This window comes from Chelonia mydas, chromosome 14 (genome assembly GCF_015237465.2).
Source record: "Chelonia mydas isolate rCheMyd1 chromosome 14, rCheMyd1.pri.v2, whole genome shotgun sequence".
NCBI classification, from domain to species: domain Eukaryota; kingdom Metazoa; phylum Chordata; order Testudines; family Cheloniidae; genus Chelonia; species Chelonia mydas.
Window position 1 is genome coordinate 17353155 of NC_051254.2, and position 19552 is coordinate 17372706.

The 19552-nt window shown below is 44.9% G+C and overlaps 1 protein-coding gene across 14 annotated transcripts in view; it reads left to right on the forward strand.

Moving 5' to 3' along the window:
- SEC14L1 (SEC14 like lipid binding 1) overlaps window positions 1-19552 on the forward strand; it is a 109053-nt gene that overhangs the window by 21502 nt on the left and 67999 nt on the right. Inside the window, exon 1 of one of the 14 annotated variants that reach the window (XM_043527598.1) lies at window positions 17048-17234. The exons of 10 other annotated variants lie outside the window; for them this stretch is intronic. The gene's annotated coding sequence lies outside the window, so the exon portion shown is untranslated. Of the gene's footprint in view, window positions 1-17047; window positions 17235-19552 lie in introns of those variants that run through there. 3 more of the 14 variants (XM_043527597.1, XM_037914583.2, XM_037914588.2) reach the window with 3 other exon arrangements.

Consider the following 19552-nt stretch of genomic DNA (forward strand, 5'->3'; position numbering starts at 1 on the left):
CTTGGAGCTAAGGGTGTGAGTCCCAGCATGTGCAGACATACTCGAGCTACCTCCCTTCTAGCTACCCCATCATTTTTAGGAGGCTGGTGCGAGTTTGTCTATGCAAGCTGGGCCTCGCACCCCTAGCTCCAAGTGTAGACATATCCTACAGGGGTACATACAACTATGAGGATCTCATGTGTGTACAGGCTACAGTAGGGATCTTACGTGCACATACAAACCCATAGAGAGAACACACGCACATACAACGCTAGGACTGCAGAAATGGGCCCTTACCTGTATCTGAAGATACTGACAAGTGCCAGGCTTGTACCGTGCTTTAATATCTTCTACAGTGAGGAAGATGATAGGAGCAGGCAGGGCTGTTGCATTCTGTGAGCGGGAACCCCATGGGATCTGTCTCACTTCACCAGGATAATGGGAATTGAAAGGCCAATTTTCTCCTTGACTCATCAATACGTTGCTTATACAAACTGCATGGAAGCTATGGCCAACTTTACAGATACTCAGAGCAAACAGCATCAGTGGTGCCTAGCTGGGAAGGGCACTCAAAGGTTGGGTGTCAGCTGCTAAAACTGTGGGTCTGATACATAGTGGGGCTCCCCTGTGAACCACGAGGGCTTAGTCCTGCCATCATTCCCACATTGGGCATTCGACCACTTCAACTTAGCGCTGCTGCTGCAAGCTGGCCTACCTGCCTACATTTGTGACTAAAGAGCAGCAGAGTTCTGTGCCTCCAGATCCCTGTGCATCAACTTCAATAGCATTAAAAAGGCTCTTGCTATTTCAATAGCAAGGACAGTGAGGGCATCTTTCTGAGGCATCTGCAGTGGCACGGGCGACTTGCCATGAGCTTTGTGACAGCACTTCATTTGCATTCAAAATCTGTATCCAAATACAATGCACATGCCTGTGGCATTTGCCTGTATGGTGAAACATACACTAACGGTCAACCCTCAAACACAACTCACTATTGCAATCACTTCAAAATATCCCTAAGGAACAGGCAGAATGGCCCCCAATGCTTGGGCTGCTGAAAGTCTTATAGCCCATCTAGCAAAGCAACAATAAAAATCATTCAGGAGTCTGCGCAGGGGAGGAGAAACACAGTGTGTGACCTGTGCTTGCACCATAGCCTCTTGCCTTGTTTGTGACGCAGACAGTCAACCCCTTCCCAAGGTATCAGTACAATTTAGTTCAACCTTCAGTTAAGGATCAACCTCTGCTAAGAAGCTGTTTTTAGCTACTCCCGTGAGAGCTGATTTTAGAATACAGGTCTGGCTGTAGATAGTATCTTCCTTCAGCAGTAATAAAATCCAACTGTTACAGGATTGCATTTCTGAACTCCATGAAGTTTAGGCAACCTCAGCCTATTAGTGCAAGCCTCCCATGTCTCTCATCCCATAGGGGAAAGACAGTCTTGTTTGGGACCTGGGAAGACTGAGCCAGATACGGGACAGAACGAGCCCTTCCAGACATAGGCTACATTTGGCTCATTTGTATAACACGCTGCCAGGATTACACGACAGGAGGGGCCCAATTTTATTTGCCCCACTGCAGTGTTAGGAGGGAACTGTAAGAAAAAAGGGATTTTCAACTCAGCCTATGAAATCTGCTAAACCAGCAAGTTCGGCCTTTTCACTGAGATGTGATCAGACTTAATTTGACAGTGATTTCTTAAAATATTTAAAGAGCTGCCTGGAATAAACTGATCACTTCCGAGTAGTGACCTAAATTCCACTAGCTGTAAACTTCATTAGAAAGTGGATTTGTGTGCCTGCCAGGAACAAGGCACTCTGTAATTTCACTGGTCTGGCTAAGCCCATATGCTTTATGAATGCTTCCTTTGGACAACACAGCACACTACTATCGGAGCTTGTTTGTTCGTAGATGGTTGTGTGTGGTGGGTTTTTTTTTTCTCCTCCCAGTAAAAATGCATGATTTGTTTACCAATTGCGCTGTGAAATAGAGGAGTTGAGCCATCTCACTGGCTGTATAGACTCTGATACAACAGCCACAAAGGTAAATGTAGCTTGTGATCATCTTCGCCCAGCTTGAGACACTTTTCTCTCCTATCCAAGTTGCCCTTCCCCTCTCTCGGGCCTAGTGTTACAGGGACATGGGAGAGGTGGCCACAGCTCTTGGCAGCTGCCTGGTCATGCAGCTCTGAGTGCTGGCCATAAGGGGTGCCGCACAGCCCTGCAAAAAACTTCTTTTGCCTTTCCCCAGCCCAAAGGACCCCCACCATACTGTACCTCTACATCACTTCTAGCCTCTCAACCTAGGAAGCATGGGACTCACTTTGCATCCACTGGTGCCTACACCTGTCTGTGACCTCTGCCAGCTTTGGCAGCATTCAGCCTGCACTTTTTTAATCTAGATCTAGGCCCACATTTTCAGAAGCAGCCTCTGATTTTTGGGTGCCTCTGTTTTTGAGCACCCAGTTCAAGACACCTCCTTGGGCCAGATTTCCAGAAGCGCTGAATGCCCATAGTTCCCACTGACTTTAACTGGAATGGTGGGTGTTCAGCAGGGTTATGTTCAGCCTTATGTTGGGTATCCAAAAATGGAGGTACCTCAAGTCAGAGGCTGCTTGTGGAAATATTGGCCCAAGCTCTAGGCTATCAACGTGACACTTCTCACCAGAAATAAACCCACTTGAAGTGCCCCATTCTCAGAGCGGGTAAAGCACAGGCCCTAGTAGCACAACGCCTTGCCGCCTGTCAGTGTGTCTCACCACTGTCCTGGACCAGCTCTAGGCGTGAGAAGGTCCCATTCAGTCTTTGGAGTCCCTGCTGATACTGTCAGCGAGGATGTGGTTTTTATGCCGTGCATACCTGTGCACTGAGAGGAGTTGTGGGACCCACATTTTACACTACCTCCAAAGAGGATGATTGCTTTCTGTTACTACTGACCTAGGCTGGGTTTGAACTCTCTATTTGAAAGGGAAAGGCCCTGGAGCCATCCAGTGCACTGACCAATGAGACTCCTGTGACAGTTAGGAGATACATCTGCGTCAAACTAGAAATTCTGTTTTGTTTTGGGAATGATTGTGATCTTCCCTATGGATTAGAGCAGGGATATCAAACTCAAATCACCACAAGGGCCACATGAGGACTAGTACATTGGCTCGAGGGCCGCATCACTGACACCTTTTCATATGAAGATACAAAAGCCCCCACCCCAGCGCCGCCCCCACTCCATCCCTTCCATGAGGCACTGCGCCTGCCCCGCCTCTTCCCACCCCTTCCCCAAAGTCCCCACCCCAACTCCGCCCCCTCCCTGCCCTATTCCAACCCCTTCCCCAAATCCCCGCCCTGCCCTGCCTCTTCTCCGCCTCCACCCCTGGAAAGCGCTGTTTGGCGGCAGGAAGCGCCTGGAGATAGGCCAAGGAGTTGGGACGTGGGGCGGCGGATGAGGGGAGCTTGGCGGCCGCAGGAAATAATGTGGGGGGGCGGGGAACTTGGCGGGCTGCAGCAAATAACTCCGTGGGCCACGTGTTTGAGACCCCTGGATTAGAGCATCCATTTTGTAGCAGAGGCTCAACACTTAGTAGACAGACATGAGACAGAGACATTAAGACAGAGCAATCAAGGACCATCAGCACTGAACAGCTCTTCCCTCTAGTGGGTTTTCTGCCAACAGGGTCATTGGCTTTGTATGTCTCTCTCTTCACAGAAATAGATGGGGGAGGTAGGAACTGGAGCCTAGACCTTCCCCAGCTTGCAGCATATAGGAAAAGAGAGGACAGAGTCAGTGTTAAAAGGGGTATGTTTCTAAGCAAGGGAGGCCTGTCCCTCACCATGTGCAGGAAACCAAGAACTTCCAAGAAGGCAGGGAGACCTCTGTCAAACCCAGGACTCACAGGGGTGGTGAGCTCAGGCTGAGGGGGATGTGTTGGGGAGTTTGGTGTTTTCCATAGAGCTGTACTTCTCTCTTGTGCTTTTTTAAAGAGTAAACTGTGAATGAGCAATTTCTGTGATAAGCCTGCACACCTTGCTTTACAGTCATGTGGTTCCTGAAGAGTGGAACTAGAAAACCAGAACTCCCACAGCCAGCTGGACTTGAGGGGAAACATCTCTAAACAACTGTGGGGCTTGGGAGGTCTGTACTGGTTCTAGGTTGCTGGACTGTAGGGTTCCACTACCCGAGAAGGATGCCAGACACAGGGTCTGTACCTGGGAGTGCCCAAGAGACCCAGAGCTAGGGATAGCGACCAGTCACTACCCAGACCCAAGGGGGCTTAGAAGCACATGGGATTAAACAGTTGGGTCCAATCACAACAGAGCAGTGTCTACCCTGAGAGCATGACTGGACTGGTTTATGACACCTCCCGCTTCCTAATCTCACAGCTGGGGATCATATGAGTAGTACCCTTTCCAGTCTGGGTTGTTGAACATAACACCCTGGTTCCTTTTATGCTGTGACTTCTTGGGTACCCTCTGCCTCCTCTTACATTCTAAACAGTGGAATATATCCACATCTATTATAAAGACCTCCCCACTTTGAGAATTCAACCTCTCTTTGTCCTAGGCATCCTTCTTACAGCTGATATCCCTCTCTGGCACAGTTGGGTTGGGGATAACGTGTTTCCTGTCCCAGCCCTGATATATGCTTGGCAGATGAGCCTGCTCACATATACAAATGATTATTTATATTAAAGTAGCATCAATAGGCCCTGATCTAACCTGGGACCCCATTTTGCTAGGGTTATTACAAATGCAAAATAAGACAGTCCCTGCCATGAAAACTTTGTTCTCTAAATAAGTTGGTTGGTGTGACTGGTCTCTGTGCACAAATTACATACAGCCTTGCAAAATTCTACTCAGCTGGGGCCAATAACTCATTTTGCCCAGAAGTGAATAAAATGTCATTAATTGCTTCAGTCTCATCATGAAGGACAGACTAGCAGATTTATGGTGGGGCTGGTAAGTAAGTTTTCATGAGAGATTTTTCAAGGCCGAATCAAAGGGAAAATACCAAAGCAGTAGCTTTTTGTACTGACTGTCTCATCTCCTGATTCAGAAGCCTAACATGAGTTTTATTTGGCTTCTCTGACTCCTGGCACAAAGGAGCCTCAGGTGCAGCAAACCTGGGCTGCTGTCCCCTCCCCCATGTGTATCCCTCTGAAAGGAGCTACAAATTAAAGGCAAAATAAATGCAGATGGGATAACACAGCTCCCCTTGGAGGTAAATTGGCCTTCTTCCCCCAGTAAAGTCCCATGTGATTGGACTATAAGAGGCACTGTTTTGCCTTACCAATATTATGATGATTAATTTTCATAAGCAAAGGAGGAAACCAGCACTTGAATAAAGAGATAGCACTGCTGCCATATGGGTCTGTGTTTAAACTAATACACTGGATATGGAGCCTGCAGGTGCCCAGACAATGGTTAAATTAATTTTCCATAAATCTGAGCAGTTTTACTAGTTCTTTATTCTCCCCTTGCCTCTAACACAGTTATTGTTGTTTTATTATTTGATGCAAGCTTGCAATAAACTTGTTAATTTCCTTTTGGCTGGATGTTTGCCAGAGGGGCACCCAGTCTAACCTTATGTTACCAGGATAGCTTGCACAGTTTAATCTCTAGCTATCAGGTGGCTTTGTCTTGCCAGCCACAAAGAGCACCCTTCGTTTCTACTCCCATGTCCTACCTCCAGTCTCGGAAGGTCTGAGGCTAGGAAAGTCCTGTTTGTACCGCTTAACCTCAGGGGACACTGTGCCCAGATGGGAGGGGTCTCACAAAAGGTGCTTGGTGCTTAGAGTGTTTCCAATGAGAACACTCCTGCTGGCAAAACAACTTTGATTGCAGAAGGCGGATGAGGCTGTTTGGCTCATTTACATCTTGGTTCTAGAAATGGGACAGTGCATTACACTCTCTTTAAAGGAAAACATATGGTCCCTTTCCCCTTTTACCTGTAATTTTGGTGGCTCGGGGATTCTATTCCCCTGTCTGTGACCTGGCTGCTGTTTCGGCTGTGGGATCCTATCCTCCTGTGATGCGTGTATAGGCTCTTGGATTTTAGCCTGCCTGGGACCAGGCTATTGTGCAGGCTCTGGCATCCCATCCTTCTCTCTGTGACCTGACTCAAATCAAGTAGTTAGTTCAGTCTAACTACTCCTGTGTGTGCTCAGAATTCACTGCAGGTGCACTCATTTATGCCCCTCTCCCAACAGCCTGCCATGCTGTAACCTGGCTAAAAATGTCTCCCTAAGTGTAACATACCAAAATATAATCAAAGCAGCAATTTTCTTCAAAAATGTGATCTCTTTAGTATAGCATGTATCTCTTTCCTTAGGCCGTCTAATCTCTGCCAACAGGACTAAAGATGGGGGAGGATTTTTTCCTATATTTAGCTTTGGAGAAATTGCTATAACTAATCCGATTTAGGATACTCTATTCTCTTTTATTTTATCTCCCCTACTCAAGTCCTTGTAATGTGACTATAGGGTGCAGTTTGCCAGCTCTCAACCTTTTCTGTTGGTTTTTTTTCCCCCCATGGAGTTGATTAATAACCTCAAAGAATAACACCTACAGCTGTTTCATTTGCAGCTGCTGGGTATGGAGACTAATTACTGACCCTCGGAACCTCTGTCACCCTACTTTGCATGTAAAAGTGCTGATGAATAGGAACTGGCTGAGGAGATGGTTATGGCTCCTGCAAAAATAAAAGGAATGTGATTTCAGTAGTTATTTTCAGCCTTTTCAAATGAAATGTAAAAAGGCCGTTGGGCATCTTGTGTCCATATAAATCTGATCATATCCATGATATGGTTCGCTTGGTCCATTACACCAACTTTTTGCAGTTAGCTAACCTAAATTTGTGTCTTGAAAAATCAAAAATTTAGCAGTGCAGTAACAAGGAAGCGTTTATATTAAAACTGTGTAAGTGGAATCTTTAGATGGGGGGCTTGTAAAATGCAAGTCTCCCTATTATCATACTTATCCAGTTTTTAAGGCACTTCTAAGAATATTCTACCATTCTCAGAACAGTAGATCATGTTTTGTTTAAAACACACATACACACAAGTCAAGTCAGGTGGGATTTTCTATCATGGTTCTGGTAGGTCCAAACAACCATAAATATTGGAAGGGTTTGGATCTGGATCCAGGTCTCAGATTACCAGCATGAGCCCATCATGGCTTTCTGCATCTGCCTAAGAAGTGGCCATACAGGGTTAGACCCATGGTCCATCTAGCTCAGTATCCTGTTTCTGACAGCGGCCAGTGGCAAAAACTTCAGAGGGAATGAACAGAACAGGCCAACAATCCATGGTCCATCCCCTGTTGTCAAGTCCCAGCTTCTGGCAGTCAGAGGTTTAGGGACACCTAGAGCATGCAGTTGCATCCCTGGCCATCTTGGCTAATAACCATTGAAGAACTTATATAAATCTTTTTTGAACCCACTTGTAGTCTTGGCCTTCACAACATCCCCTGGCAACAAGTTCCACAGGTTGACTGTGTGTTGTGTGAAGAAATACTTCCTTTAGATTGTTTTAAACCTGCTGCTTATTAATTTCATTGGCTATCCCCTAGTTCTTGTGTTATGTGAAGGGGTAAATAACACTTCCTTATTCACATTCTCCCCAACATTCATCATTTTATAGACCTCTATCATATCCTCCCTTAGTCATCTCTTTTCTAAGCTGAACAGTGCCAGTCTTTTTCATCTCTCCTCATATGGAAGCTGTTCCATACCTCTAGTCATTTTTGTTGCTCTTCTCTGTACCTTTTCCAATTTTTTTAGGAGATGAGGTTGTGACACTGGTGGACCAGGTGCCAGCTCATGGCAAGGCCCCACGCCTCACTGAACATTGACAAATGCATAGCTGATAACCTGTCTTGCTTACCTATGTGCTAGTATCATCAAAATAGATATTAGATCTTATGTTGACAAGAATGTGTTTAGGGTTTTTTTTATAATGCTTGTAGGAGGCTGCATGTATTGATCTCACTTGTAACTTCTATAGTCCATGGTATAAAGTTACATTGAGTATTTGCATTGTAAACCTCTGTAATTGGGTAACTCACCAAACAGGAAAAGAAGCATTAATTAAAGTATAGTGCTCATCCTGCATACAAGATAGCCCACTGGTGACAGATGAGGTATTGTGTAGCATCAAAGGACAGAGGCCCTGCTGATTGCATTCCTAACTCCCTCCAGGAAGGAGAGACCTACACATGAACTCATCTCATCAGTTTGGACTCTGCAGTGGAGGGGATAAAAATCCCTGACAAGGAGAAACTGAGTCTCTTTCATGCTGTCTGGACTTTGAGGGGCAATGATTCCTAAACATAAGCAAAGAGATCCCCATGCTGCTTGGCATGGGTTAGCTCTGAAAGGCATTTTGAATTGACCAATTTCTACATCTGTCACCTTTTGAGTTACACAAATGAGTTTGTCTGTTAGATACGCTTTCTTTAACCTGTAAATAATGCTATTATTCCTTTTTCCTAATAAAAATGTAGTTAGTTTATTACAGGATTGGCCACAAGCATTGTTTTCGTGTGTGATCTAGGGTACAAATTGATCTGTGGGAAGTGGCTGGTCCCCTGGGATTGGAAGTAAACTGAATATTTTGTGATTTTTTTTTTGTGTATATATATCACATAGTCCAAATTGTCTGGGTGGCAAGATACACTGGAGTGTGCAAGGGGACTGTCTGTGATTCCATGGTAAGACTGTTAAAGTAATCCAGGAGTTCACATTTGTTACTGGGTTGGTGAAATGTAATTATAGAACTCACAACCAGTTTGGGGTGTCTGCCCTGCTTTTGACAGTCTGCCCTGAGGTTGGTACTCTCAACCATGAGCCATTTCAGACACTGTGGCAAGAGCAACCAGAACTGCATGCAGTATTCAACATGTGGGTGTACCGTGGATTTATATAGTGTCACTTACGATATTTTCTGTCTTATTATCTATCCCTTTCTTGATGCTTCCTAGCCTTCTGTTAGCTGCTTTGACTGTCACTGTACACCGAGTAGATGTTTTCAGAGAACTATCCACAATGACTCCAAGATCTCTTTCTTGAGTGGGAACAGCTATTTCAGAACCCATCATTTTTTATGTATAGTTGGGATTATGTTTTCCAATGTGTGTTACTTTACATTTATCAATATTGAATTTCATCTACTATTTTCTTGTCCAGCCACCCAGTTTTGTGAGAGCTTTTATAACTCTTCACAGTCAGCTTTGGACTTAACTAGCTTGAGTAATTTACTATTGTCTGCAAACTTTGCCACCTTACTGTTCACCACCTGTTCCAGATCATTTATGAAATGTGGAACAGTGCTGGTCCCCAGTACAGATCCTTGGGGACCCTGCCATTTACCTCTCTCCATTGTAAAAACTGGCCATTTATTCCTACCATTTGTTTCCTATCTTTTTTTAACCAGTTACTGATCAATGAGAGGACTATCTGCCTTATCCCATGATTGCTTACTTTCCTTAAGAGCCTTTGGTTACATTCCAGTTCCTAGCTTACAGGTATGAACATAATAAAAACCTCCAGAAAATTGGACCCTTTGTTGACAGCCACAGTAGAGAGACCAAGGACCAAATGGGCCATAGTTGCTAAATATATTCTCTCTTGTCTCTAGAGAAATGGAACCAAGTTTTCTGTGGGTGTAACTTCAATGGAGTTATGCCAACACTTACTTTGTCCTCATTTCTCTGGAGATGAGTGTTCAATCTTTGACCAGTAAGGAGGCCAAATTGCAATGGTAGTTTCTATTATGTGGCGCGGTAATCAAAATAGTTACACAAGCAGAGAATCTGGGCTATGATCTCTCTAGGTCAAAGCTGAGGAATGTTGCTGTGGTGGGTGTGGACAAATTTGCAGAGCTGCTTCCCATGCTGTATCAGATCTGTGGGTGAAGAGAGAAATACAGTTTCCAGTGTCCTCTGTGTAGCCCCTTTTATTAACATTAAACTCATTGAGTCTGCAATGGAAAAAATTAAATGGGATGAACGTCTGCCTCAAATTATGCTTTCTATTCAGGCTTCTGCAAGTCTGTTACATTCTTACTGTCATGTTTTCTTTGTTTAGTCTCTAAAATGCAGGCACTGCTGTGGAGCACAATGAGGTTTCCTCTACCTAATGAAGACAAATTAAAGCGGACTGAGCGTGTATATCAAAAAATGGGATTGCCTTGGTACAAGACTAGAATTAATGTGAACAGTTCTGCTGATCACAAACTAGGAGCACTTATTTCCAGTGGCTTGGGAATAGCATCGTGAAACTTATGCTTCTAAAGAGATTGTTGGATGAAAGTTGCTAACAAAGGCCTGGTTTACACACAGCATTCCTCTAACTATATTTACCTACATAACTATTTTGATTCAGAGTATGACTTTTTAAAAAAATGAAATAGTTATACAGCGGCAACTCCTAGCATGGACACAATTATACCAGTATAAACGTGCCTTCTACTGGTATAATCTATTTTCCTTCTTGTATGGGAATAAGCTATGCAGCTATAAGCATCTTTACAGCAGAATAACTGTGCCCGCACAAGAGTAGACAACCTCTACAGGCTCGATCCAGCTCCTTGGAAGTCAATGAAAAAGCTCCCATTGACTTTAAGGGGAGGTGGATTGGGATCTACATGCAAAGAAGCTGACCGTCAAATAGCTGGATTTTACGGGTAATTTTTAATATTGCACATTATTTATTCTATTAATGCGATGGGATTGTTTATTACTATGTCTATGCTGTTATAAAAATGCAAGACACTTTACAGGCAAATAGGGATGATAACTACACCCTGAATAGCTTACAACCTCAGAGCCTGATTTAATGCCAATTGAAGTCCATGGGAGTCTTCCTATTGACTTCAGTGGGTGTTTGGATTGGGCCATAAGGGCCTGATCCAGCAGTGTGCTCCCCCCAGCATTGGTCCTTATGTCTTCATGCAATCCCATTAACTTCTTCCTTTCCATACCCACAAACCCAGTTACTAAGAGGGATGTTAAACAGCCTTTTAGATTTATTTTGAAAGGATTTTAGTTGAGCTTTGCATTTTCAGAACCACTTAATCAAGAAGCATGTTTTTCAAATGACTGTCAAGTGTCATTTGTTAGTTTATTAGACAAAGGCAGCCCCTGAGTCACTATCTGAACTGAGGACTGGATGGCCCAGTGACTAGTAATTGGCATTTCACCTCTAGGTAACCGGTTGTAACGCAGGTCATTTTATGTCATTTGATGGCTGTTCATTCACGTATGTGAACTGACTTGGATAGCTGAGAGCAGTTTCCAGGGACAGCATTCTCACATCATTCACCCACCACCAAGTCTGGCACTGATGCCTTTCTTGGCAGTCTCAGTATAGATGCCAAGAACTAACACTCACAGAAAGTGAACTAACTTCTCTCCCCTAGAGTGTGTCCCTCCAGTTCAGTACAGATGCACATTGGTGGAGCAGTGAGGGGAAATTTATGAAGTCCCTTCCAAGGAACTACTGGCTAGATTTTTCAAAGGCATTTAGGTCTCTGTTGGTGCAGGTAGGTTCAAAAGCACCTAAGAAAGTTAAGTGCCTATGTCCCATTCAAATCAATTGGATGTAGGCACCTACCCTGTTTATGTGCTTTTGAAAATCCCACTAGGCACCTTCCTGCTTCTTTAGGCACCTAAATATCCTTGAAAATCTGGCCCTACCTGCTTTTGGTTAAATATGGGAAATCAGAACCTGATTCTCTTCTCAGTTACAATAGCTTGGTGCTGGTGTAATTGCATTGATTTGAATGGAGCAACTCCTGAGTTACAGTGATATAAGAGAGATCAGAGTCAGATTCTGAAGGTACATCTACACTGCAAAAAGAAACCCTATCGCAGCGAGTGTCAGATCCTGGGACAGATGACTCAGGCTTGCGCTGCAGGGCTAAAATAGCAGTGTAGATGTTCCTGCTCGAGCTGGAGTCTAGGCTCTGAAACCCAGCAAATCAGTTGATCCTGGCTCTGAGACACACCGCTGTGTTTTTGGCAGTTACTGCCAGTGTGGCATCCTGCACCAATATTAAAATCCCTATATAAGTGAAAAATCGTCCTCCTTTTGCATCACAAACTCAGTGATTCTTTCCCTTCACACTGCAAAGCAGACTTGCTCCAGTGTCTCACACGGATAATTGCGGGATGAAATCATATTGATTGTGTCACAGATGCTGCTGAGGTTAATTTCTCCATGAAGTCTGTGCTATCAGCCTCCTGAGTGTTCTCACAGATGGGTGAGGCAGTGAATGTCAGATCTGATGCTTAACCAAGAATATGCGCTAGCCCCCTTCTCATCCTGTTTTCATTATTTACGATGCCAGCAGATTCCTTCCTGCTGCACTAGCCCTGTTTGTTATGAGTACTGACTTTAAATTCCATATAGGAGGCACTGTATAAATGGAATAGATTTGTTACACTCACTGTGGTCACATGCTTATCCTGATTCATACATTTCATGAATCAGAACTTGGTCCTATATGCCAATACTGGTTTGCGTAAATCTTAGCATGCTATTGGCATCTGTGCTGTGACGTAGGTCAATGGAGTCAGAGTGCTGGCAGCTGAGCCTAACTGGCTTCTGAATCAATTTTCCTATAAGTAATTTGAGAGCAAAAGCAAAAAGCCTATTCCCAACTGTTAGTGACTCAGGACACCAAGACCTAAGGCTCCAGGGCGCAAGTTTCTCTAAGACTAATATTAGCCCAGTTCTCAGTCATGTGAGTGCTGGATAAATGTTACTGTAGTTGAAGTGTTCAATGAGCTACTAGTTAGCAGCGTGATCCAATGGATCAGTGACCAGCTTAAATCTCAGATGAGCTGGGTTCTTGTCTTGGCTCTGCCACAGATTCATTGTGTGACCTTAAGTGTAACATTTTATGGGCCTCAATTTCCTCCTCTATAAAATGGGGATAATAAATACCTTCCCTGCCTTTGTACAGTACTTTAAGATCTCCACGTGAAAAGTGCTACGTTCTCACTCTCTCTTTCCAATCCTCCCCCAAAACTCGCTTCTTCCATTAAGTCTTTAAAAATCCATACACCTCCTCCAGATCATCCCATCACAGCATGCACTTGTAGGGTATGTCTACGCTGCAGTCAGGAGGGATGATTGCAGCACAAGGAGGCATACCCAAGCTAGCTTTGAGTCAGCTTGCTAAAAATAGCAGCGTAGTGGCAGCAGCATGGGCTTGTTGCCTGAGTACGTACCCAGGGTCCTGGGTGAGACTGTACGCCAGCAGCTATCCTGTGCTGCTGCCCATGCTGTGGCTACACTCCATTTTTAGCAAGCTGGCTCAATCAAAGCTAGCTCAGCTATGCCCACTCATGCTGCAATCACACCTCTCTATTGCAATGCAGGTATACCCTTTACGTCTGAATTGTTTTGTCACGTGTGAACCAGAATGCTAGTTCACTTGGAGGCAGACCATGTCTTATTAATTGTTTTGTCAATCATCATGCTAATTTTACCTGAGAAAGGAGTGCAGGATTGGGGCCTTTTTGTGATTTTTAGGGGCTTGAGAACTGGATTCTGTTCTCAGTTACATCAGTGCAAATCAGTTATTCCACTGACTTACCTGCAGTTACTTTTGATTTACACCAGCATATCTGAGATCAAAATCGGATCTTTTAGTTTGTAGCATTTTAATTTATTTAGGGTTTAGCAATCAGAACTTGCATTTGTCTGTGATCTGTCCTGCTGAGCATTATTCACAACTTCCCTCTTTTTTTGCTATTTTAACACAACAGCAGCAAAGACAGAAGTTGCTTTTCAGTGTTTAGCAAAGTATAATTGAATTCTTACCCTGACTCTGATTTGTAATGAAAGGCAAGGACAAGGTCCATCCCTGGTGAAACTCCATGAACTTTTGTGGAATTATAAAAGATGAATTTTGGACACAAGCTGTTTTATATGTGCCGAGAAAATCACAGCACACTGCTCTTGATCAATTTCACTTTAGGGTAACCATTATTTATTAATAATGTATCCTACGTCAACAATTCCCATTGACTCCAGTGAGAATATTGCCTGAAAACAGAGTAAATAACTTGTGTAATCAGAATACATAACACTGGAGAATGTAGTCTGAGAAACACATTCACGTGATGGGGAGTGACCTTATATAACCCACACAGGGTTTAACTTCCCTCTGTGCCTAGTAAGCCACATCCCTTAACTGCTAAAAACATTTGTTGTGTCGTACTTTCAGTCTGTATCCTCTAGGCTTCAGTCCTCCCGTTCCTTTTCTTACGCATGTGAAAGACCTTTCTTCACAACCTTTCATAAGACACTTCAGTTTGCTGTTTCTTAATTCACATCCTTTCTAAAGACTCACTTCTGTGATGCCCATAAGCAGTGAGTCAACAATAATTATAAATCATATATTAATAGTAATATATTTTTTTTTAAAAACTGAGTGAGTCCTTCCTTTGTGTCAGTCTTGCTAAACTGTAGTTTAAACTGTAGTCAACAGTGTAGGGACTGTTGATATTTTTTTTTTTATTTGTACATTGCCAAACACAATGTAAGCACTTAAAGAATACATTAATAACTTCTTCCCCTTTCACCAAAGACAACCTAGTTCCTTTTTTTTCTTTTCTTTTCTTTTTTTTTTTAAAAGCCACTTTAGTGAAGATTTACTGCTTGTATTCTGGAATTGGGGGAATTGCACTAGAACTTAAATTACACAGAATCTAATGAGCTAAAATTTCTGAGTAAAGAGGACCATATAGTGGAAGCTGTATGGAGGCAAATTCCAAATGCTAAGAACACAGATATACTAATAGGGTTATTTTACTGGCCTTCATATCAAGAAAAGGATATTGGGTTCTAGGGTTGCCAATTTTGGTTGGAGGTATTCCTGGAGATTTCATCACATGACATAATCTTTAATGAAAGATTATTCTATAATACCTGGAGACTCCAGGCCAATCCTTGAGGGTTGGTAACCTTATTGGGCACACAATACCGAGGACAATAAAAAAGCCAACTAAGTCTAATAACACAGTATTGCCAGGTGACTTCACCTGTGTGCACATAAAAGTGGTCAAATGCTACAATGGGAAAAGGTTTAGAGAAGCAGTTTCTCAACACCTTAAATAACTGCTTCTTGTAACAGCTAATATGAGAGAACAGCAGAGGAGAGGCTATTACTGACTTAGTCTTAAATACCACACAGGTTCGTTCAAAAAATAACTATAGTTGAATCACTAATTAATAGTGATCAAAATATAATTAAGTCCTCAGGGAAGGAATTGTACCAAAAATATTACTGTGGCACTTTAGAAAGAGGGATTCTAAAAATACAAGGAAGCTAGTCAAAAAGGCTCTTGAATGTCCAAAGTGAGGAAATTAAGATCCTTGAACAGCATGGAGGTCATGTAACCATTCCATAATAGAATTCCAGTGGGCATGCACAGAATGTGGCCCCTAATTGCTAAGTTATTATTGTAAAGCACTTTAGGATACCTTGAGTGGAAAAACCACTATAGAAAACCAAATTGTATTTCTTGCTCTGGGCACGTTACAGATGATATGGTTATCATTATAAACTTGTAGTGAGACAACTCTCTCCCAGCAATCCACATCTGTAGAGCATCCCAGCCTCGGTAATTGCTGGCTGAATAAAGATAGAACAGCTAATCAAAGCCAGGGAAAGATGAGTGCTATTGGAGTGATTGGGGGGAGGGGTGAACAATGTGTGCCCTCTTTAAATGGGAGAGCATCCATTCTGTAATCAATTTACTATTGGTGGCAAACCAGCCTTCATAGAATTTTATGTTGATAACATCAGGAAACTGAAAATCAGAGGAGAGTTTTATTCCAGATTCATTTTATTATGAGGGGAGATACTAGGAGGGGATGGCTAGGTGGTCTAAGAGGCAGGGTTTAACACTAATAAGTTCATTTTTCAGTTTAAATAATGTCTTAGTCCTGAGTCCTGCAAGGAAGCAGGGGCGGTGATGCAGGCAGGGGTTGGGGCAGCGTGCAGAGCCACCTGCCCTCAGATATGCCGCCACTTCCACTAGCCACCCTGCTGGAGCCTGCACCCCAAACCCCCTCCCACACCCTGCCCCAGCCCCCTCCAGCACTCAAACTCCCTCCCAGAGCCTGCACCTCCTCCTGCATTCCAACCCCCTGCTCCAGCCTTTAGCCCCCTCCCACACCCAAACTCCCTCCTAGCCTGCATCCTGAACCCCCTCCTGCACCCCAACCCCCTGCCCCAGGCTCAGCCTGCAGCTCCCTCCTACACTCGGAACCCCTCCGCCCCAGCCCAGAGCCCGCACCCCAACCTCCAGCCCAGCGGTGAAGGGAAGGGGGGCTGGAGTGAGCGGGGGTGGGGCCTTAGAGAAGGGGCGGGGGCTTGGGGAAGGGGTGGGGTGAGGGTGTTTGGGTTTGTGCGATTGGACAGTTGGCAACCCTAGATGAAACTTGGAGGTAGGCAAGACCAATCAGACTGCTGAAAGGGGTACAGGAGTCTGGAAAGGTTCAGAGTCACTGTCCGAGGCGGATCCCCCGCCTGACCCCCGCATCTAGACCCCTTGCCGAGCTGCAGCAGGAGGCCTCCCAGCCTCAGTGCAGGTGCCTGCTGCGGTTTGTCTGTGCTGGGGGTGGGACTCTCCCCTGTATTGCTATTATTCCTAGTGTAAAAAGAACAGAGGACTTGTGGACTAACAAATTTAACAGGAGGACCTTAGAGACTAACATTTATTTGAGCGTAAGCTTTCGTCAGCTCCAGCTCGCTTCATGGGATGCATTCCTGGTGTCGTTACATGCTGGTTAATGATGGGGAGGGGCTGCAAAGGGGCAGGCTGGGGCTGAGCGACTGGAGCGCCCCCTCCCGTCTAGTAGCACAGCTCACTGCTACACGCTGCCAGCCTGAGGGCAGCAGGGCGAGACCTCCTTCCGCCAATCATACCAGCGCATGCGCAGGATCGGACAGCCGGCCAGATCGTCACTCCGCCTGGCTCCTCAGCCGCGCACGCGCAAAAGTGCAAAGCCAGACTGTCCCGTGCTGTGCCTAGACGGGCCTAGGATGCGCACGCGCAATACTTAACGGAGTGTGCTGTGTGTGTAGGCCGCGCATGCGCGCTCGTTGGCAGGTGGCCAGGCCCCTCCTTTCCCCTGTCACTAGTAACAGCAGGCGGCCGCTGCCTCCTCCCCGGAACCGGCCGGCGGCGGCGGTGGCTGCGCCCGGAGCCGACATGAGGCCAGAACGCCGCCGGTCTTTGTGACAGGAGGTGAGTAGGTGGCACCGACCGGCACCTCAAAGCCCCGTTCCCTGCCGCGCGCCCTCCCCCTTCCTCCCCCCTCGTCCCTTCCCCTGCGCCCTCCGTGTACCCCCCCCGATCCCTCTCCCATGTCGCCCCCGCATCCCCGACCCTTCCATTGCCCCCTTAATTCCTGCATCCCCTACCCTGGCCCTATTTCCCTACGTCTGTGCCCCTCTCCAGCCGGTGCCCCCGCCCCTCTCCGCTCTGCCCCGGTGCCCCTGCCCCTCTCCAGCCTGTACCCCCGCCCCTCTCCAGCCTGTGCCCCTATCTCTACCCCTTTCCACCCTGCCCTGGTACCCCCACACTTCTCCACCCTGTACCCCTACCTCTGCCCCTATACCGCTACATTTGTGCACCCTGCCTCTTCCTGCTTCCCAGAACCTACTCACCCCCTTTTACTTTCCCAGGGCCCTGCTTTCTCAGTGGCCTCCCTCTCTGCTGTCCGTTATTTTTACTCCTCTACCCCCCTTCACACTGCTTCCCCTTGCTTGGGTCCCGGTAGAGTTTAACCTTCTTCCCATCATCCTGTAGATTTCCTGCCCCCCCCCCCCCCCGCCCCGCGCTAGCTCATAGCTTCTCCTTAGAATCCGTTTGCTGCTTCCCCCAGTTTTCTTCCATGTCCCGAGTCCCCCTCTGCTCCCCTGTTTGTTCCCTGCTCTCTGTTAATGCTTTCACGCGGCTCTGTTGTGCTTACACTCCCTTTCCGTAAAGGAAGGGGAGGAAACAAAGGGTACAATCTCCCCCCTCCCCCCGCCCTGTCTTTTCTGATTGCTTCTGCTACTTCTTCCCGTACTTCTCCTTTTACCTCTCCTGCCTGCTTTGGGTGCTCGCTCCCTCCTCCCCCCCACCATTGGGCATCCTAAAGAAGCAACTTTTTTCCCTCCAGCTTTCTCTGTCTAGCTCCAGCTCTCCCAAGTTTTCTGTCCCTTCCCCCAGCTTCTGGAAGGGGGTGGGGGGAATATATCCATATCTGGAGAAAGCATATGTTTCTCCCTCTGGTCAGGGACCACTGACACCTTCCCCAATTTAAAGATGATACTTGTCTTCACTTTAGAGACCAGAGAGCGTCTTCACTGTAGACAGAAGCACTAAAATGTCAGATAAACTATTACTTTGAAAATCTTTCCGAGCTTTCTCTAAAACTTAGTCTTGAGAGTCTTGTAGTTTGGTGGGAAAGCAGCTGTGTTTTGAAGATGTTATGTCTCTGTTGATTTGTACGTACATTTTGTTCCAGTAAGGTGCTTTTGATAAAGCCCAGAAAGACACTTTTGACTTCAGATAAATTTGTCTTAAATGTCTCTCTTGAGGGAAAAGAATCTTCCCTATCTGTCCATTTTCTTTACAGTTATCTAGGTTTTGTAGCTTTCAGTCATTTGTCAAATAGCTTTAAGGTGTCTCTTGTTTCAGATGAGGTTTTTTCTCCCCAGTATTCCTTGGCTTTAGAATCTTACCAAATACTTGTTTAACATATAACTTAAAAACTCTTGGAAGAGGCTGTTAACGTTCCTTTGGTATTTTGAGGCTGGTTTAGTGGAGAGGCTATGAGTTATAGGTTTGAATCGTTTAGTTAAATCTTGCTATAACAATAGAAACTGTTTTCCACAGACTTTAGCAGGTATTACTTTGAGACCTGTTATGTACATGAGACTGCCACGTTCATTCTTCTAAAAGCAGACTAAGAACTATCCTAGCTCATGTCTAGAAGACCTCTGTTTTATGTCTAGTCTCCATGGCTTTATAATTGTTGCCTTTTCCTTTAAATCTGTATACTGACTCAATTCAACTAACCAAGCAAGAATATATTATACAGATTTCCAATCTGTAATGGAAAACAGTGCTGAAGTTCTACACTGCAAATGGATTTGTAATTTTTAATTCAGAATTAAAAATTAAACACTATTTATTACTGCACTTTCAGATATTTTAAAATAAATCCAGAGCGTGAATGTAGATGGATGAATTCATCACTTGAATAAATCTTTTGCCAGATTATCTGTCTCATTATTTTTTAGCATTTGTTGCTTCATGTTTCTGTTAAGTGAGACTTCTGTCCACTGTACTGTTCATCTGAAGTTGATGAGTTTGTGGAAGTAATATAGACACTGTAAGAGCATATTAGTATTAATGAGAAATATGGCTGTTTGTTCAAAGAAGTTAACATTGCATGTATGTCTTAAATCTGGCTGGCAGCCAGTATTTTCATCCAAGGGTACTGATGCCAGTATTTTTTATTAGTATGCATTCAAGAAAGAACGTGATGGACCAAATTCATTGCTGGTGTAAGT